The following is a 19,445-nucleotide window of genomic DNA, read 5'->3' on the forward strand; positions in this document are numbered from 1 at the left end:
CAAGGCTGCAACACAGGCGTTCCCCAGCCTCCCTGCACTCCTGCCTGAGTCTCTTTCCTCTGTAAAAGATGTGGGCAGACAGGGCAGGAGGCAGGAAGAGAGGATAGCCATTCCTGAGAGGCCATGTTGTAAAGCCAGGCCCTGAAGGGAGTGTACCAGAGTGCTGAGTTCTTTCCCCCAGGGAGCTTTTGGCAGAAGGAGCTGAAGGTGTTGGTGAGGGAACCCTATCAGGGAGGACAAGTAGGCCTGAAGTCTCCCCTTGCCCCTGGTCTCTGCTCCTCGCCCTCCCTGGTGATGAGTTCCTGGATGCATAGTGACCTTGGAGCTCACAGTGCATGGAGAAAGCATAGGTCTGGGTGCAGGAGCTTAAGAGAATTTCCAGCCAACCAGTTGAAGGAGGACGAAGTTGTTCCTTGTTGCCTTCCCTGCACACAAGTGTTTCCTCTGCTATGGTGCTCCTGCCCCACTCTCCTGACTTTCATTTGTCCCCATTTCTGAGAAGCCTGTACAGAGCCTCCAGGCTAAAAGCCTTGCCTCCACAGTTCTCATCAGCTTGTAGCTGTTGATTTAGGTGCCAAGCATGAGAAGAAATTCACCAGCAGGGGAACCTACTGGCCCCAGGAAATGCTTGTGGGAGGTAGGATGTGCTTGGCAGGCTAGTACTAGGGTGAAATGTGCCCTGGGGAGGGGCTTTGTGGGTGGCTTCCTGACCACCAGTTGAGGGCTCAGTGAACTCAGAGGATGAGGGCACCGCCTCATGTCGCTTGGAGCAAGCAGTGGCAGGACTGCAGGGCCTTCTTGGTGTGCCATGGCAGAATCCCTCTTTTCTCCACCTCCTGGAGTGGCCCCAAAAGCTTATCACTGGAAGCTGTCCCCTTTGTTAATTGTTGTATTACTGCATTTTGGGGGCATTCTCTGCTTACCATTGAGCCAAATGCTTAGGGAAGAGGGAAGGTAGGGGCGAGTGTAAGATGCATCCTCAGAGAAAAATAAAATCTTGTGGAGAATGAAACATAAAGCATTTACCAGGACGGGGAGGTGCACACCATTGGTGGGTGCCTGTTAACCACCCAGGGCCATGCTAAATGCTTTGTTTGGAATGTTTCAGGTGGGTATTGTTGGATCCATTTTGCAAAGCAGGAAGTGAAGGTTAAGAGGAATCTGGTGATTTACTTTGGGTCACATATCCAGTAAATAAAAAGCTAAAGCTGGGGATGCTTAATAGCTGGAGGTAGGAAAGAGTGAGGTCCAAGGAAGTCAGGCTCTGGGTGGGCCAGGCTTTGCAGAGCAGAGAGGGGAGCAGAAAAGGTAAGACCTGGAAGATAGGCTGGGCCCTCCTGGAGATTATGTGGAAACTTGCTGGGCTCCTGGGGAGAAGACTAAATGAAGAAGGAAGCTGTCCAGGTGCTTGGGAGGACAAAATGGGGAAGCAGTTTGCAGGCTGATTGTGGGAATCCTGGAGAAGCATTAGAGGTTCCTGAGTAGAGAAATGAGGCACATTTCTCTATGATGGAGATCTGCTCTCCAGGTTGTGAGAGACCTTGGCAAATCGTCCGTCAGAGAAGGACTTGGGTCTAAAGGAGAGTGATGGTCCTTCTGAGAGTATCCTGGAGAGTCAGCCAAACTCCCTGCTCATCCAGCCAAGCCTCTGGAAGTCAGGGTTCAGAACCTTCTTCCTGTCTCCCCAAAACTTAGTCTCCCTTGCTCCAACCACGGGCCCTCCGGGAGCTGGTTAGGCCCCAGGGTGCCCAGCCCTGCTGTGCCTGCTGATGGGATCCCTGCTGTTCCATGGGTTTACCTAGGCAAGGTGAGTGTATAGGGAGGGGAGGAGGAAGCCTGACCTTTGGCTTTCTGATGTTCACATGGTACTGGGACTTGGCCAAGTGAGATGGAAGTGCTGTGAACTTCAGGAGAATCTTCATTTGAATCCACCTTAAAGGAGTGAAAAAGAGGGATAAAATGATAATAGCAAAGGAGCTGGTGCTTTACAGGCAGCAGGTCCTTACCTCTCACCATCCCTCTAGGGCATTATTACCCTTTTGCACTTTGAGAGTCAGAAGATTAGAGCAGTTAGGTGATTTGCTCAAAACTCCTCCACTAGAAAGAAGTAAAAATGAGATTGGAGTTCAGGTGAGGCCTTAGAGCCTGAACTCTTCAGTACCAGACCAGACATTTCCTGCAGCAAAGCACTGTGGGGTATATGTCAGGAAACACTGGAAAATTCCCTCTTCAAGACTTTAGGATGCCCCCACAGGCGTCCTTCTTAGAGGGATCCTGAGGAAGAGGGTACAGTGAGCACCCTTTGTTACATGTCAGCTATCCAACCCTTGCCCCCCTTCCCCCATGGCCTGGTGGGCCCAGGAGTCAGGGACTGAGTCCCCCACAGTGTCCTTAGGGTCTTTGAGGTGCCCCTCTGAGGACATGCTCATAAGTGAGTGCTGGGTAATTAAGGTGCCCCAACTGCACCCTAGCTTCCCCAAGGAAAGAGATTCACCTGATCATTCACACACTCATTCAGTGATGTTTACTGAGTCTGAACAGTGCTGAGAGCAGAGGTAACTGAGGCCCACCTTGGAGCCTACTTCCCCTGAATCTCCAGTGGGAGCCCCTGGACTTGGATGCTCTGGACATTGCAGACAGCAAGGATGTCTTCCTGCTCCGTCCTTCAGGAGAGGAGGAAGGTCCCTTTCCACACTGGGACCTATAAATTTGGGTGGGGTGGTCCATTGAAGGGGTGATGCAGCTCTTGGAACTCCCTCTGGGTCTTGATCCTAGTTACTCCTCCGATAGGGGCTGTGTCAGTAAACAGCAGGCCGGAGGAAGGCCTTGTCTTGGCATCTGTGGCTCCAGAGTGTGTGCTCAGGTCAGGGAACTTCAACCCTGTAGGAAGCAGATGGAGTTGGTCCAGAAAACTGCACATTGCCGCCCCAAGTGGTATTCTGATGGTTGGTTCCTTTCCTGCCCTTCCTTCTCTTCTCCTGGGGACCTCTCTGTCCCTTCTCCTAGGCCCCATGCCCTTCCACTCCCTCAGTGCAGACCTCTCACATGCTTGGCTGGGCCCACACTTTCTACCCACATCAGTCTTATCCCTTCCCAAGCTTCTGTTCCTCTGTGTTCCGCCCTCTGGCTCTGGCTTTGCTGTTAGAAGGCGGCTGTTGAAACCCCCTGCTTCTTAGGGCCGGAGTCCCCAGGCCTTTGCTCTGTGGTCCTCCTCAGCCTGCTCTGCTCCATCCTCCCAGAGCCATCCCCACCACCAGGCCTTTACCCACATGACCCTGTGCCAGGCAGGCCCTTCCATCCCTGCCCTTTCCTGGCTGCCACTGACCCTACATTCTAGATTCAAGGATCCCTTGGACACCCTGGGGTCCTGGTCACTACCTCTTGAGCACCCCTGAGCTTAAAGGAGATGAACACCCAAACACTGCCCAAGGTATAAGTCTCAGAGTTGCGGGGGGGGGGGGGGATGCTTCTTTTTCTCTCCTCAGGAGTCACCTTGAAGAGACACAGTGCGATTCATCTGAGACAGGCTGTGAGCTTCTATAAGGAAAAGCCATAGTCAGCATTCCCCAGATGTCCCTGACATCCTCATGGCCTTCAGAAGGGTAGTTGGAGGTGGCGCTCATTGGTGGTTCTGCTGAGCAGAGTGGGTGTGGTTGGTATCTTCCCTCCTCCTCTCAGTTCTCAGGAAATGTAAATAGGGACAGGATCTGTGGGATCAGGATTAATGGTGCTTACCAGCCATGTGACCTTAGGTACAACCTTCAGTTGTCAGATGGGAACAGTAATGCCCCCCTCTTAGGGGTATAGTGAGAATGACATGCAATGAAATAACTGACATGTCCCATATACCACTGAGTACAGAATTCTTAGCGCATAATATTAAATTATTGCTATTTTCACTATTATTAAGAAGAGGAAACCCAAAAGTCAAAGGATCCAAAAAGGATAAAACAATCCTCAGTATACAAAGTCCTAACAACATCCACTTTTTCTTTTTAATAGAAGCGGTTCTAAACTCATTACTTCTTGGTGATACTGTGCTAACTACTGGACGTGTCTAAAACTAATCATAGTTTTTTTTCTGAAAGTAAATTTAAATCCTAAAGAAAAAAAATTCCACCCTTAATTGTCCAAATTTCTTAATTTATCACAGACCTTCTGACCTTCTCTTCGTCATTAAACTTCCTATTGGGGTTGGGATTTAGCTCAGTGGTGCTGCGCCTGCCTCGAAAGTGCAAGGTCCTGAGCTCAATCCCGGGTACCAAAAATAAAACAAACAAAAAAACACTTCCTATTGAACCTTTACTTAGGGGGCATTGGAGGAGCTCCCTGGGACTCTGCAATTGGCGGTGCTAAAACCCAGGCACACCAGATGGTTGGCTTCATTCCCTTTTCTTTGTGAACCTAGGTCCCTGTGACCTGCTGCCTGAGGGATGCTTCACAAGGGTCATGGCAATTGTGGCAGTCAAGCTCCCAAACACAGTCCCTTCACCAGGCCTCACCTCACAGCAGGGATGCTACTGATAGCCGCAGCTTAAAAGTGCATGCTCAGTGGAAAACATTCAGACTGTACAGAAGTAAAATACAAGAAATCCAGGCTGCCTATGTAACTCAGTATAGAATGCTTGCCTAGTATGTGATCCCCGGCACAAGGAACAACAACAAATTAACAAAGCACCAGTAAAAAACTCAAAGGCACCCCCTAGCCGATTTCCTAGCAGTAGCCACAGTCATTGTATATGAGCACACACAAATATATTCCTCTTCCTCAAATGGGACCATCTTTTATACTGTTCTGTAATAGTTTTTATTATGTAATATTCTTAAGATCTTTCCCCAGCAGGCTACAGAGATTCCTCACTCTCATTAACAGTGCTGAGTGTTCCAGTGTCAGGATGTACACCTGCTTCCTGATTGGTGGATACTTTTCTGTGAAGCCTCTCATCCTCTGGTTGTTGTGATACAGTATACTGCATGTCTTCTGCCCTCAGCTTTCCCTCCACTCTTCCAGAGCTGCCATGGCTCCCCAGTTTGTCATCTTGAAGGGCAGTTTTAGTAAGTTCTAAACTTTCTGAATTTAGAATTGGAGGCCTTCCACAGTCAGGTGCTTCTTTTGAGCCCCTTGCATTAGTCAAACTGAGCTACTTGCCAGTACCCACAGGATCCCTGTGGTACTGCCCAATGAGGCCCCTGTGCCTGCTTTTCTCTCTGCCAGTAGTGCCAGCTTCCCACAGGCCTGTCTCTGTGACCTGGTTTGTACCTGAAGCCTCCCAATTGCCCTTGCTGGGAGAAACCTTTATCTCCTGAGATCCTTCAGCAGTTTATGTTGCCAGTTGCTGTTGGGGCACTTCCTGCCTTCCTGGACTAGAAGCACCACTGAGCAGGGGCTTTTTTGCAGAGGGAGGGGGTTAAGAATCAAGCCCAAGACCTCACGCAAGTTTGGCACGTGATCTATTGCTGAGCTACATTCGCAGCCCCTGGGCAGTGATTTTTTAATTCCTGCACAGACTCAGCGCCTCAGACCCAGTGGCAGTTAGTAAACATTTATTGAAAACGAAAAAAAAAAAAACCCAGAAAAAGACAAGTGTCCCAAAGAGCTTTTTTTTTTCTTTAATAGGAAGGCAATGAGGAGAGAGTTACCCTTTCAAGTTTTAGATGATGTCATAATCATGAAAAACATATGGCATTGAATTAAAATAAACAGTAGAAAGTTCAATGGACTAGAATAAATTCCAGAAGGAGATTTAATGGAAAAAGAAATCTTTACCTTTAAATGTTATTGGGGCAACTGGATTACAGTTATAAAATTTAAGGGGATGTAGCTCAGTGGTAGAGTATGTGTTTAGTATGTATGAGGACTTGGGTTCAACCTCCAGTGCCAAAACTTTTTAAGTTAAAAAAATCTTTTAAAAATTTAGTTTAATTTTATTTTTTTGGTATGGGAAATGGAATAAAAGACCTTTGCACTGAGGTGCATACCACCTTTTAAAATTTATTTTGAGACAGCGTCTTGATAAGTTGCTGATTGTGACTCAGGTTGGGCTTGAACTTTTGATCTTCCTGCCTCAGCCTCCAAACTGCTGGTATTATAGGTGTGCACTACCACACCTGGCTAGAAAAAAGTAGACTTTTATTTCAATTTGTAGCACAAGTTTAAGGAATGGAAAGTTGCCACAAGGAAAGTACAAAAATCAATAGAATTAAGGAAATTAGCTTCCTTTAAATATGTAAACTACTGAAGCTGGGTGTGGTGACTCCTGTAATCCCAGCACTTGGGAGGCAGAGGCTGGAGGATCACTGTAAATTCCCAGGCCAGCCTGGGCTACATAGCAAGTTCAAAGTCAGCTCGAACTACATAGCGGAAACCCTGTCTAAAAAACAAACAAAACCTTAAAAACAAAAACTACTGGAAACAAAAACAAAAAAGAACCACTACTGGAAACACAAAAACTAATCTTGGCAGAGCTTTTAGGAAACCAATAGATATAATTAGGGCACAGTAAATTATTCACTTTTTCAAGGTTCCATCTGTTGAACAATATGTAATAAATTAAATATTTAAGACTCCATATCTTTTAAATCTCATAATTCTACTTTGGGGAATTTATGAGGCATTAATCTCAATGGAAAAAAATTCATAAAAGTTCAATTTATAGCAGCAAAACAAATTGGGAACTACATGGTGGACAGTTTATGCAACTGACTAATGCCAGTGGGTGGAAAGAAGACCAAGAAAGATCTCATGAGGACAGAGCAGTCCTGCAAAACATATGCACACACACTGGCACTGAGGACACCCTGGTGAACAAGTCAGGCGTGGGTCCTGCCTTCCTGGAATTTGTATTCTGAGAACAGTGCCTTCAAAATGTAGAATGACGTAAAAAGAGTCAAATGTTACTGATTTCATTTTTTAGGTGGAATCTTTAAATTTATCCGAAGAAAGAAGCAACAGGTAGACTGCTCTAAAATCTCAGATGTAGGGACCGGAATCTCCCCAGTGGAGAACAAAACGACCCTGAGTCAGACCAGCCTGACTCAACAAGAAACAGCCTTGCAATCCTGGTCTCTGGGTAAGGAGTTTGTAGTATAACCCCAGAGATGTGTAAGCTCATTTCTGAGAGACCTGGGAAGAGGTGTTTTGGACAGAGCTTGCAAGCAATGGGCTGTTTAAAAAAAAAAAAAAGAGCACTGGGTGTTTGTTTTTACGGTAGTGAGGTTTAAACCCAGTGAACTCAGGACTTTCACACTAAGCTACATCCCCAGCCCTTTTTTATTTTTTATTTTGAGACAGGATCTGGCTAAGTTCCTTAGACTGGACTCAAACATGTGATCCTCTAGTCCTGCCTGAGCCTCCCAGAATGCTGGGATTATAGGCTCATGCCATTATGCCTGGTGAAGAAGCACTGTTTATAATAGCAAAAACAACCAAAAAATAGGCACATTGAAAGAAATATGGATAAATTCTAGAGTACAGACACACAATGAAATATGCTGTACTGAATGAAACAACTTCAGCTATGTTCGATAACATTAATAATTTAGGGCCAGGGATTTAGCTCAGTGGTTTCACCGCCTGTACAAGGACCCTAGTTCGATCCCTGGTACCAAAAAACCCCCCAAACATTGATAATTTTAGAAACATAATGTCAGTTGGGGAGAACAATGCCAGAAGGTACATATAATATGATACTCTCTTAAAACTTTGAAAGAGGTAAAAAAGTAACACAATGAGCAAAGATATATATTCTTCTCCTAACACAACTGTTAACATTTTGCTAAATTTCCTTTAATCTTACTCTGTGTTTGTGTGTGTGTGTGTGTGTGTGTGGGGTTCTGATAAAAGTTAGACATTTGAAGTTATGACATTTCACACTTAAGTACTTCACCCCCGTGTATCAAATGAAAGACATTCTCCATAATCTCCAGCTATTCATCCATAATACTAGTAAACTACAGTGTCGAAACGTCTGTTGTTTCCCTCATAAGCAACTGCAGCTGCCCAACATGAGAGTATCATTCCACACATTGCCAGCCCAGGAAAAGATCAAAATTTGAAATTCTAGTACAGTTTCTATGAATGTGTATTCCTTTTGCGCTATTGTAAAGTTGAAAAATCCTAAATTGGAAAGGTCAACTTAATTTTTTTTTTTTGGTACTGGGGATGGAACGTGAGTCCTTGCGCTTGCGCAGCAGGCAGTGAAACCACTGAGCTAAATCCCTGGCCCTCAACCTAATATTTAGAGTTAAGTAATTCTATGTATAACTTAAAGCAAATAGGAAGTGATTAAATGAAATATGGTATATCATGGAATAACATATAGCTATCAAAGTGTTTTTTAAAATAGTCTAAGAATACAAAACATTTTACTGAAATATTAAATATAGAAACAAAATTTAAAAACATTTATATTTGCATACATATATGTTTGTATTGTATACATGTATGATTATAAATTATATTTGGGATATAGAAAAAGATAAATTTGATTTTTAAATAAATCACACCAAAATTTAACAGTTGTTCTTATATACCATGTTCTATACTATATTGTGTTATGTATTATTTAACTGGGTGATTAATGATGAAGTTTTGAGGTGGGGGTGGTACTGGGGATTGCACCCAGGGCCTCTACCAGTGAGCTACATTCCTAGCCCTTTATATTTTATTTTGAGATAGGGTCTAGCTGTGTTACCCAGGCTGGCCTCCAACTTGCAACCCTTCTGCCTCAGCTTCTCAAGTAGCTGGGATTATACACATGTGCCACCTGCCTGTCAAGCCTTTGGTGGGGGCCAGTACTAGGGATTGAACCCAGGATCTTTTCTCTTTTAATTTTTTTATTTTGAGACAGTGTCTTACTATGTAGTCAGGCTGGCCTTGGACCTCCTATGTAGCCCAGATGACCTTGAATTCATGATCCTCCATCTTCAGCCTCCTGAATGCTGAGATTATAGGTATGTACCACCATGGCCAGTTTTACATGTCTGTAATTTTTAGGTCATGAGGTAGCAAGCAGGTGCTGTCTTGTTCCTTGTCCAGTCATGTGATCCCAAGCCTGCAGCATGTGACTCCACAGAGCCAATCCTCACCACCCCCGCTCATCATTTTTTTTTTTTGGTACTGGGGATTGAACTCGGGTCCTTGTGTTTGCGCAGCAGGCGGCGAAACCACTGAGCTAAATCCCTGGCCCCACATTTTTTTAATAAGCAGCACACAGATACTCCTTTTAGCACTTACAGTTGAGCTTCTTCCACTTGCAGGCGGAGGGTCAGTCTCAGAAAGATTTTGTTGAAGACTCAGGTACACGCCAAGAGCTGGCTCTGTGGCTGTAGGGAACCGCCTCCCCCTCTCTCATTAACAGCCCCCCAGACTCAAGCTTTCTGCTCTGTCTGGCACTTAGCGGCTAAGAGTTTATGCCAGGGGCAGGGAGCTCAAACACAGTAATGCATGTTTGCTTTTGAAGAATAGCAGGATACAAAATTCTGCAAATACAAAATGATGGTACATATGTACCAGGCTGGAATGCGAATCAGAAAGGGGCCAGTCAGTTAGGGGATGGGCAGTTGAAAAACTTTGTGACATTTCTGTATAATGTTGTTTGTGCAATGAATGAGAAATGGAGACCACGCTAACTTTTACTGAGCATATAAAGACTGCCAGGTCAATATGAGGTAATTTTGTACACCCCATGTTTTAAATCTCACATTCCTCCTTTTAACAGATAAGGACATTGAGTCAGAGAGGCCAAGAGCCAGGATCACATAGTGAGCGAGTGACAGAGCAGGAAATGCAGTCTAGATCTGTTTAGTTCCCCACATGATCCTCTACAAATATTATTTAAAATTAAATGTTCTAGGTAATATAGTTATTAAACAAACATTTGTAAACTCACCACCTAACCCAAGACAGTGTTTATTCCTACTTTTGTGCTTTCCAGTTCCTTCCCAACCAGTCCCTTTCCTGAATTTTGTGTTTATCCGTTCTGTTTTTAAGATTTTAGTTCTTGGAATAACTTTTATCTTGGGGATACTATGCATACAGAAAAGTGAACAGCATAAGTGTTTAGCTTGATGAATTTTCACAAACTGTACACACATCCATGTAACCAACATTGAGATCCAGAAAATAAGAGTGTTATCAGTATTTTAAGTATGTAAACATTTTTTCACAGGTTTACTATGTTCCATTATTTCTTCTTTGTAAATATCTGCTTATATCCTTTATCATCTTACCTATTCAGGTGTTGGCACCTTAAAATCATCATGGTCTCTGTGCCTATTGACTTACATGAGCTTCTTGCCATATGTGTTAAAAATACCTTTCCAGGGCTGGGGATTTAGCTCAGTGGCACAGCGCCTGCCTGGCAAACGTGAAGTCCTGAGTTCGATCCCCAGTACCAACAAACAAAACAAAACAAAAAACAAAAACTATCTTTCCACTTTTTTATTCATTTAAACATTTTATTTGAGAAGTATTTTTTTTTAACTGTCTCTCTTTCTCCACGCCCTTGGCCTTTTGGTAAGGTCTGTAAAGCACTTCGGGCTTAGACTTGGTCAGACTGAGTTCCCATCTCCCATGGCCACTCACTCAGTCCACCGAACTTTTTCTGCTTGGCTCGTTTTCTTCCTCTCTCTGGGCTTTCTGCAGCACAGCTGAACATCTGCAGAGCTACAGTTAGCCAACTTGAATGAAACTGCAAAAAGATAATCAATAAAGAATTTAAATGGGTGCAAATATATATGTATCAAGAAGGAAACTTTTTTTCTTTGAAGTATTGGGGATTAAACCCAGGCCCTTTGCACTCGGCTACATCCCCAGTCCTTTCTTTCTTTCTTTATTTTGAGACAGGGTCTAAGTTGCTAAATTGCCCAGGCTGTGTTCAAACTTGTGATTCTCCTTCTTCAGCCTCCCAGAGTACCAAGATTACAGGCATGCATCACCATGCCCTACAAGAATATATTTCTATGGGCCAGGGATTTAGCTCAGTGGTTCCACTACCTGCCTCCAAAGCACAAGGACCTGAGTTCAATCCCCAGTACCACACACACACACAAAAGAATCATAATAATACATTTTATGACTAGAAAATGATACTTATTCATGGTATACAATTCAAATAGAAAAATGTTACCTCCCCCCAGATTACATTTCTTTTTTTTTTTTTTTTGGTACCGGGGATTGAACCCAGATTACATTTCTAACCTAAACATTGGATCATACCAAACCTGAAATCCAAAATGCTCCAAAATCTGAGACTTTGAATGCTGACATGGTACCATGAGTAATAGATTCTACACCTGATCTAATGTGTGGTTTGGCAGTCAAAACATAGGCACACTAAAAAGATTGTGTAAAACTACCATCAGGCTGTGTGTATAAGGTGTATATGAAACACAAATAAATTTTATGTTTAGGGCCAGGAATGTAGCTCAGTGGTGCAGCATTTGCCTGCCAAGTGTGAGGCCCGGAGTTCAATTCCCAGTACATCCCCCCCAAAAAAACGCCAATAAATTTTATGTTTAGACTTGGGTCCTATATGCAGATATTCTAAAATACTGGGAATTCCCAAATCTGAGACACTTCCAGTCCCAAGTATTTTGGATAAGGGATGTTCTTGCTATACCTGAAGTTCTACCACTAAGACACAACTCCTGTTAACACTTTGGAGAATATCCTTACAGATTGCCTCTCCTCTCCCTCCTGTTCTCATTCTCCCTGTATAAAAATTTACACTGGGGGGGAACCCTTTACATTAATATTCTCTTGGTTTGTATCATTCTTTCATTTGACAATGTCATCCATATATTTTCACCCCACACCCCTCTTGGCTGCGTAGGATTTTGTTGCCTGAATGTGCCAGAACGTACTTTGTTGGCCATGTAGGTTAGAGTGGTAAGCATGCTATATGTTTCTTGGGATGCTTGCCCTGTTGCTCTGACCTAGACTGATGGCACTTCTAATGCGGGAAGGTGGCTTGAGTTCAGCTTAACACCTCTGAACTCAACCAGCTTTGTGGGGTGCTGGGGATCAAACCCAATCACACATGCTAAGTATACCCTCTGTCACTGAGCTACACCACCAGCTCCTCACATAGATTTTTCATTTTGGGAAGTCTCTGCTCCTTGGCCCCAGGATTGGGTGGTTGGTCTCATCTCCTTGAGCTCTTCTGGGAGCCCATGGTTTACTCCTTCACTCCCTTTCCACTACCACATGGAACTCTGCACATAGGGGTTGAGGTCACATAAGGTTAAGTTTGAAACAAAAATAAGACACACATGCACGTTTTCTATCTCTTTTTAGTTATCAACACACTACTTGTAGATACAGAGTAGAAAGTAAAAGCCAGCAGTCATTCCACGAGTCAATGAGAAGCCGTGTTAAGCTTAGGGGCTCACAGGGGCCTGGAACTCTGGCGTGCTTCCCGTCACCTGGGACTCTTGTTTACAATCCAGACGTCCCCTCTCCCTGAGGTTTGGATTCAGTAGGCCTGCAGTAGGGCCTTGGCACCTGCATTATAATCAACCTTCCCAGGCTACTTGGCTGCTCAAGATTAACAAAAAGAATGCAGAAGTGTCTTTCCAGACATTACTTGATTAAAGAAAGAGCGGGAGAGAAAATGAGAATGAGATTGTGCCATATATTCATTTTTGGGTTTTGTCTATTTAAAATTACTCATTTTTTGTGGTGCTGGGGATTGACCTCATGGCTTTGTACACGGTAGGCAAATGCTCTACTACTGAGCTACACTTGCCCCCCCCAGCCTGGGCTTTATAAAAATCAGCAACAGAATGTGATCCAAATACTATCCATATCCTAAATACATATCCTGTCCATATCCAAATACTCCTTTAGACATTCTATTGTCTGCATAATAGTCCATTGTGTGGATGCATTTCAATTTACTCAGTCAACACTCTGTTGTTGAACAGTAGTTCTCTTCCCACCATCATTGCTGTTACAAATAATGCTATGTAGCTAAATCTTGTTGTAAATTCCTTAATTATTTCCTTAAGTTAAATTCCTAAGGAGTAAATTATGGGCCAAAAGGTTTATGCTTTGAAGCTTTTGATAGATGCTCCCAAATACTACAAAAAGGCCTCCCCCCTGGGCCTGCTATTCCCATGAGCTCACTGTGGGGGACAGTGAGGTGCAGTCTGCCCACCTATGACCTCACTAGTCCTGCCAGATCCCCAGTGGGCAGTGCCTGCTGGGCATAGCTCCTGCACCAGTGAAGTGCTCAGTAACTATGACATGTGGTAAACTGGAGGAACATTTTCTCCTGTGACCAGACAAAGACACTGAGGGATGGAAGGGGTCAAGTAACTCAGTTCCAAGAGCAGGAATTCAAAACTAACTCTCTTCTCCACTCCATTAATTTTTAATTAATATTAAGGAGGGACAGGAATGGCTGTGGGAGCAGTTATATGTCCTTAAAAATGTGTGGAAAACAGGAAAGGGGACTAGAAAGCTTGGAAAAGAGAAATAGTCTGGAGGAGACCCTCAAAGACATTCTTTAGGTCCTGCTGATGTCAAAATGGTGATGGTATCGCTTCTCGGCCTTTTGGCTAAGATCAAGTGCAAAATGGTGATGGTGGTGGTGTGGTGTGTCCTGTGTATGACCCTTTGTGACCAGCCAGGGAAAAGCAAGTTAAACTCGCTGAATGCTTATTGAGCACTGACTTGGGTTCTGTGGGAATACAGTGTGATGTGTTTCTTTTGAAGATCTGAAGATCCCTGCTGTGTTTTCCCTGCTTCAGTTTTATTTATTCAAGAAATATAATATGAAAGAAAGTTACCCATACTCCAACAGCCTGGCAGAACAGATAATTTCATGTTTCCTTTATTCCCTTTTGCTCATTGTCAATGTGTAGATCTATTTTTAAAGCAGTTTGTAATCTAGAGGATGTTGAACCCTTACACATAGAACACACGGCCGGGCAGCCTGCCTTTCTACCTTAGCTAGTTGAGCACAGTTCAACATACATATATCGAGCACCTCATTTACGCCCAGCATCCGGCAGGTAGGACACAGCTCTGGAACTGTTCACAAGGAAGACAAGCCCCCAAAAAGACTCTGTCAGTACTCCTGTAGATCTCCCCAGCAACCTGGAAAAGGCAAGACGAGTTCTTCATAACTCAGTTCACAAGGAAGAGTGAGGCCCTAATGTTTAGATTGTAAATGGTAGAATGGGAACTGGACTCCCAGGCCAGATCTGCCTCATGACTGCCTGAGTCTCAGCAAGGGTCCCACGAAGGTTCCTGCTGCAGCATCTGCCCGGCCAAGGGGTGCCCCACCTCTTTCCACACACTGCCTTCCAGCTGTGGCTTGTGTGACCTCATTTTCCCTTTCTGCCTGCCCTTGGTGTTTCTGCCGAACTGGAATGTGGCAGGGAGAGAATCACACCGATGGGCCCTGACCTTCCCAGAAATTGCCTCCTTTCCTGGACTGCCTGCCTCTTCGCCTTGCAGCTCCCTTCTAGGGAGACCTGCTAAAAGATCCAGAAGTTCAAAGCAACAAATGATGGTTTCGAGGGACAGGGCACCCATGGGAATGGAGGGAAGAGAACTATGTATTTGGATGGTGGGTTTATTTTTCCTTTTAATTCTTCTGAAAAGCAGTTTAAATACTTGAGTCCTTGGCATTATTTCCTCTTGCCCAAACTGCAGTGTCTGCTAAGCTTGATTCCCAGGCTCTCTGCAGTGAAACACAGATTCTCTCGCTTAAATATCAAGAAGCAGAGGGCTGTCCTTGCTGAGTGCTCACCAGGTAGAGAGCACTATCAGCATATTTTCTCCCTTAATCCTCCTAGAAATGCTCTAGGCAGGTTGTATTAGTATCCTCCCCAAGTTGGGGCTTACAGAAGTGAGGCACCAACCCCAGCACCAAAGGATCTGAAAGCAGTGATTCAAACCTTCAACTGTGGGGCCTTCCGGAGAAGGTAGGTTGGAGCCTATTGTCCTGTCCTTGCAGAAGTGTTTTAGAGTGTTGAATAGGGGGCCAGGGATTTAGCTCAGCGGAAGGACCCAAGTTCCATCCCCAGTACCAAAACAAAACAAAACAAAACAGACAAACAAAAAAAGAAAGTGTTGAATATTCCGTGGTAGTTTAAGGAAGATCTTTAAAGTTTGCAAACAAAAATTCTAAATTCACTTGACTTTGAAACAGTGCCCTGCTGTGCTTTTAGAACTAAACAAAACATCCTTGAAGTCAGGTCAGGGAATAGAGCAAAAGCTCATTATGAGATGTGTCATGTTTTCTTAGTCATATTGTGCTGGGTTTGAGACATATCCCATGAAAGGAATGCAGTGTGTCACAGGAATATAGTGAGTGCAGGACAGTGAACGCCTTTACCCACTTTATTTTTTTTTTGGTGATAGTGGGGACTGATTTCAGGGCTTCTCACATGTTAGGCAAGTGTTCTACCACTGAGCTACACTATCAGCCTCCAGTAACACACACACACACACACACACAGAGGCACAGCCCTCTGGTTACACTTTTTTTGGCTTGACACAGTGTTTCACAATGTAGTTCAGGCTGTTCTTGAACTCACTGAGTAGCCCAAGCTGGACTCAAACCTGTAGCAATCCTCCTGCTTCAGTCTCCCCAGTGCTAGGATCACAGGCACGTGCCAACACACCCGGCTCTGGTCACTCTCTCTTTTTTTTTGGTACTGGGAATCGAACTCAGAACCTTGCACTTGCGAGGCAGGCGGTGGAACCACTGAGCTAAATCCCCAGCCCCTGGTCACTCTTAATAGAGACTAGGATAGTAAAGAATGTTTCACTACCTGGAGAAAAACAGTTTTGCAAGCATGGTAATACATGGGCACTCTGGTTTCACCTCAGTGTGTGTGTGAGAGAGCTGATGCAAAAAGGAAGGGTGTAGACAGGCGAGCTCCACCCAGCCCCTGGCACCAGCACGCTGGCTTAGTGATGCAAGCAAGGCCCTCTGATATTTCCCAAAGAAGCTGGAATCCACATTTTCATGTGAGAGCTTTCAAGTTTTAAATGTTGGTTCACTTTTCTTTCATGCATGGTGGAGGCCAAACCCAACTTGCCTGTGAGCTGTATCAGTTTAAAATACCTATAAGTGGTTTGGAGCTCAGCTTTGTAACCAGTCTTGGCCTCCATCCTAGCTCTTCCTCCTCAATAACTGTGTTGTCAAGATGTTTAATCTCTCAGTTATTTAATACCTCCATTTCCTCATCTGTCAAGTGGAAATGATTTCAGCTACATCTGAAGGTTGTGATATGGATTAACAAGAAAGTCTTGGAACCCAGTGCCTGGAACCTAGTAAGTGCATGGTAAACGTTTGCTTGTAGTATTATTATTTGTGTCTCATTATTTAAATGGAGGGTGACCATCTGTCCTAGTTGATCTGGGACAGCCCTGATTTATGCTGCTTGTCCTGGTATAATTGTTACCAACTCTCCACTTTATTCTCAGTATTGCACAGTAAATTATATGGTCAAATACTGGCACTGTGCTGTTCAGAACTTTAAATTTCATACCTATTTTAGAAAAGACCAAGGTTTCAGTTGTTTGAGTGTCCTTGGGCAAATCACTTAACCCTTTCCATGTTTCAGTTACCACATGCTAAAGGATGAGTTCTAAAACCTCTTGGTTTACATTCATTCTGTCATTCAACAAACATGTATCCTGGCCCCAGACCTTGTGGAGACAGAGGCCAGGGACCATACCTAGGCCCTGGGGGTGGAGGGTGATGGGTCTACGAGGACCTTCTGTGCAGAGTTGGTGAGAAAGCCTACCCTGGACTTCAGGTGTCACTTGAAAGACTGTTGCTTAGTAATTGAATTGAGTGGAACTTTAGTATTTTAAACCCTAGTTTGTCATAAATCGTTGTGCTATACATTCCTTATGTGTATGTAACTTACTGACTGGTTGTACCGGGGAATGAACCCAGGGCCTTTGCACTGAGCTACCATACATCCCTAGCCCTTTTTATTTTTTTTTATTGAAATAAGGTCTAAGTTGCCCAGGTTGGGCTTAAACTTGAGATTCTCTTACCTCAGCCTCCCAGAGCACTGGGATTACAAATGTGTGCCCCCGTGCCTGGCTTAATTATTTTCTTATTTAGAAAACTAATATAAAATGTCACTATGGAAAATTGAAAATTACAAAAAGGCCTAAAGGAAATCTTCATTTCTGCTGACCCTGCAGGGAGGAGGGCTTCTCATATTTTAGCCACAGGTCACCCTCCAGTCCACCACATCTCTGCAACCACTTTGTCAAAACTAAGTTTTTAAAAAAGCTTCTCTCCCTAAATAGGTGTGGGCGTCTCCTAATAAATACACTCAGTCATCCATCCTCTACCTGGACGGTGTGTGGGGACCCAAGCGGGGCTCTGGGGATGGGTCCCCGCATAGCTCTCCTGGCGGTGTTTATCAAGTAAGATGCTCACAACTCTGTTCCACAGACATGAAATGTGTAGCTCGGCAGAAGCCTCAGGGATGGGCCTCAGTGAGGAGTGGCGGTTGTCCTGGGAGGACCGCTATCCTCCGCTAGCTCTGAGGTCGGAGTCCTGAATCGCACCCTTCGCAGCCGGATCAATGGGGTTGGGTTGTGCCAGCCCAGAAAGCCACGTCCTGCCGCCCCGGAGCCGGCCCTCTTGTGCAATTCCCCCCACGGGGAAGGAAGTGGTTCTGAGGCTATTTTGGCTTCGGGCTGGGGGCTGGGACGGCTCTGGGGCGGTGCCCACGAAGACCCGGGTGTGCGGAGCTTGGCCGAGGGCGTGCGGGCCTGGGCTGCACCTGCGGGGAAGGGGAGGCCCCGAGCCCCGCCGCAGCATGCGGGGGTTGCTGCCGCTGGTTTTCTCAACCAGCGCTGGGTGGCGTCGTGCAAGATGGGCCCTGGGAAAGGACAGGCCGAGAATGATTGTGATGTTTTAATACAGGAAGACAAAAGCCAGCAGGGGATGAGAGCACAGAGGAGTGGGAGGAGTCGCCATTTACCCGGGTTCCTCCCTCCCGCCTCCCCTGCACCTCGCTCCCCTCCTCTTGGTTTAGTAGGTGGAGGTGACTGTCCCACCTCCGCCCATTCCCTGCCAGTTTGCTATACCAATATCTACAAGCATTCTGAGCAGAGAGAAGAGCATTTGGAGATGAATGGTGGAGGAAGCCCTCCTGCCGGAGCTGGAAACTCTGTGCACACAGGACGAGGCAGAGCTGAGCCGGGGAGCTGGGGCTGCGTTCGCCCGGCCTTGAGTCCATGGGCGTCTGGCTGGAACGGAGGGCTGCCGGGGAGGAAGAGGATCCAAGGGTGGCGGGGGACCCACGGAAGCTCGAAGTCTTGGTGCGGATAGGGCACCGCTGGGCCGGGCTTGGGCCCTGACCAGAGGGATGGCCCCGGCCCCATCCCAGGCGCAGCGCCTGCACTTACGTGGACAGGCTCCTGTGGGGCAGTGCAGGGTGGGCTGCTGGGTCCCCCGGGTTGGCCCCTTAGCAAGACGGGGCTGGCAGCTTCTGCTGACTCGGACTTTTCCAGTCTTGGCCTCAGGGCCAAGCGACTCATTGAAAACAGCTGTTCCTCTTGGCTGGTGGCCCGCAGGCGGCCTCTGGCTCTCCCTGGGATGACCCCTGGCCTCTGCCTCTGCGTGGCGGACGAGGGAGAAGCTTAGGGGCTGGAGGCCGCCCTGCCATGCTCAAGTAGCACATCAGGTCCCCTGAGTGCCCAGCTCTTCAGGAACCAAGCCAGGTGGTCACTAGACCCAGAATTCCTGCCTGCGGTCTTTGCTCCTGCAGTTCCCCAACTTCAAACACCCTCCTTGTCCTCGCCTCTTCTTGCGCCTTTCAGGGTTTTATTCCACATGCCTCTCATTCAGCAAATATTTGTTGAGAATCTGCCGCGTGCCAGGCATCGTGCAAGAATTAACTTCTCTTCCTTCGGCAGTGATGTCTTCAACTTATAATGGAGAGCAGCTGTCTGGCCCAGGTCAGCTCGAAGGCTCCTTCTGCTGCTGGGCCCAATGGGGGAAGCTGCCAGGACAGCAGGGAGGCTTGCTGTGGAGCGACAGACTAGTCAAGCCCTTGCTGCCAGCCTCCTGGCTCCACTGAAGCATCAAAACGGGAAGGGAAAGGAGGCCTCATTGACCAGAGGGAAGAGCTGGGGTAACCAATGATTGCAGAACCCCTTGCCTCTGTGTATAGGGATGCATTTCCCAGGTGATGATGTGGGTGTCTGAGAAGCATGAAGTGTTTTTTTCCTATCAATGTGTTGCTTTGTGATAGGGCTCTTTCTGTGACAGGACTGGGTTTCCCATTGTATTTCTGCTACCTGGGAAGTCCACTTCTATCCAACAGCCCTCTATAGGCACTATATGTCAGATCTGACTGTGTAAGCAGAATAAGGGCAGAGTCTGTGTTATCTGATTGATCCTCAGTTTCCCTGTAGTGTCTACTACAGCGCTTCATAAATGCTTCATCAG

At 45.8% G+C, this 19,445-nt stretch overlaps 1 protein-coding gene and 1 long non-coding RNA gene across 3 annotated transcripts in view; one reads left to right on the plus strand and one right to left on the minus strand.

Annotated features, from left to right (window-relative positions):
- Positions 1-19,445, plus strand: part of Mrc2 (mannose receptor C-type 2) — a 54,286-nt gene that overhangs the window by 1,801 nt on the left and 33,040 nt on the right.
- On the minus strand, positions 10,363-17,861 carry LOC110346455 (uncharacterized). 2 transcript variants are annotated; one of them, XR_002390531.2, is made up of 3 exons: positions 17,336-17,861; positions 13,982-14,104; positions 10,363-10,691 (listed from the first exon to the last, which is right to left on the minus strand). It is a non-coding gene; the product is annotated as an uncharacterized LOC110346455 (long non-coding RNA). The 2 variants fall into 2 exon arrangements; XR_002390532.2 differs by having other exon boundaries at positions 10,364-10,691; positions 13,995-14,104.

This window comes from Heterocephalus glaber, unplaced genomic scaffold (genome assembly GCF_053883595.1).
Source record: "Heterocephalus glaber isolate CG9 unplaced genomic scaffold, H.glaber_assembly_v1.0 deba00001124, whole genome shotgun sequence".
NCBI classification, from domain to species: domain Eukaryota; kingdom Metazoa; phylum Chordata; class Mammalia; order Rodentia; family Bathyergidae; genus Heterocephalus; species Heterocephalus glaber.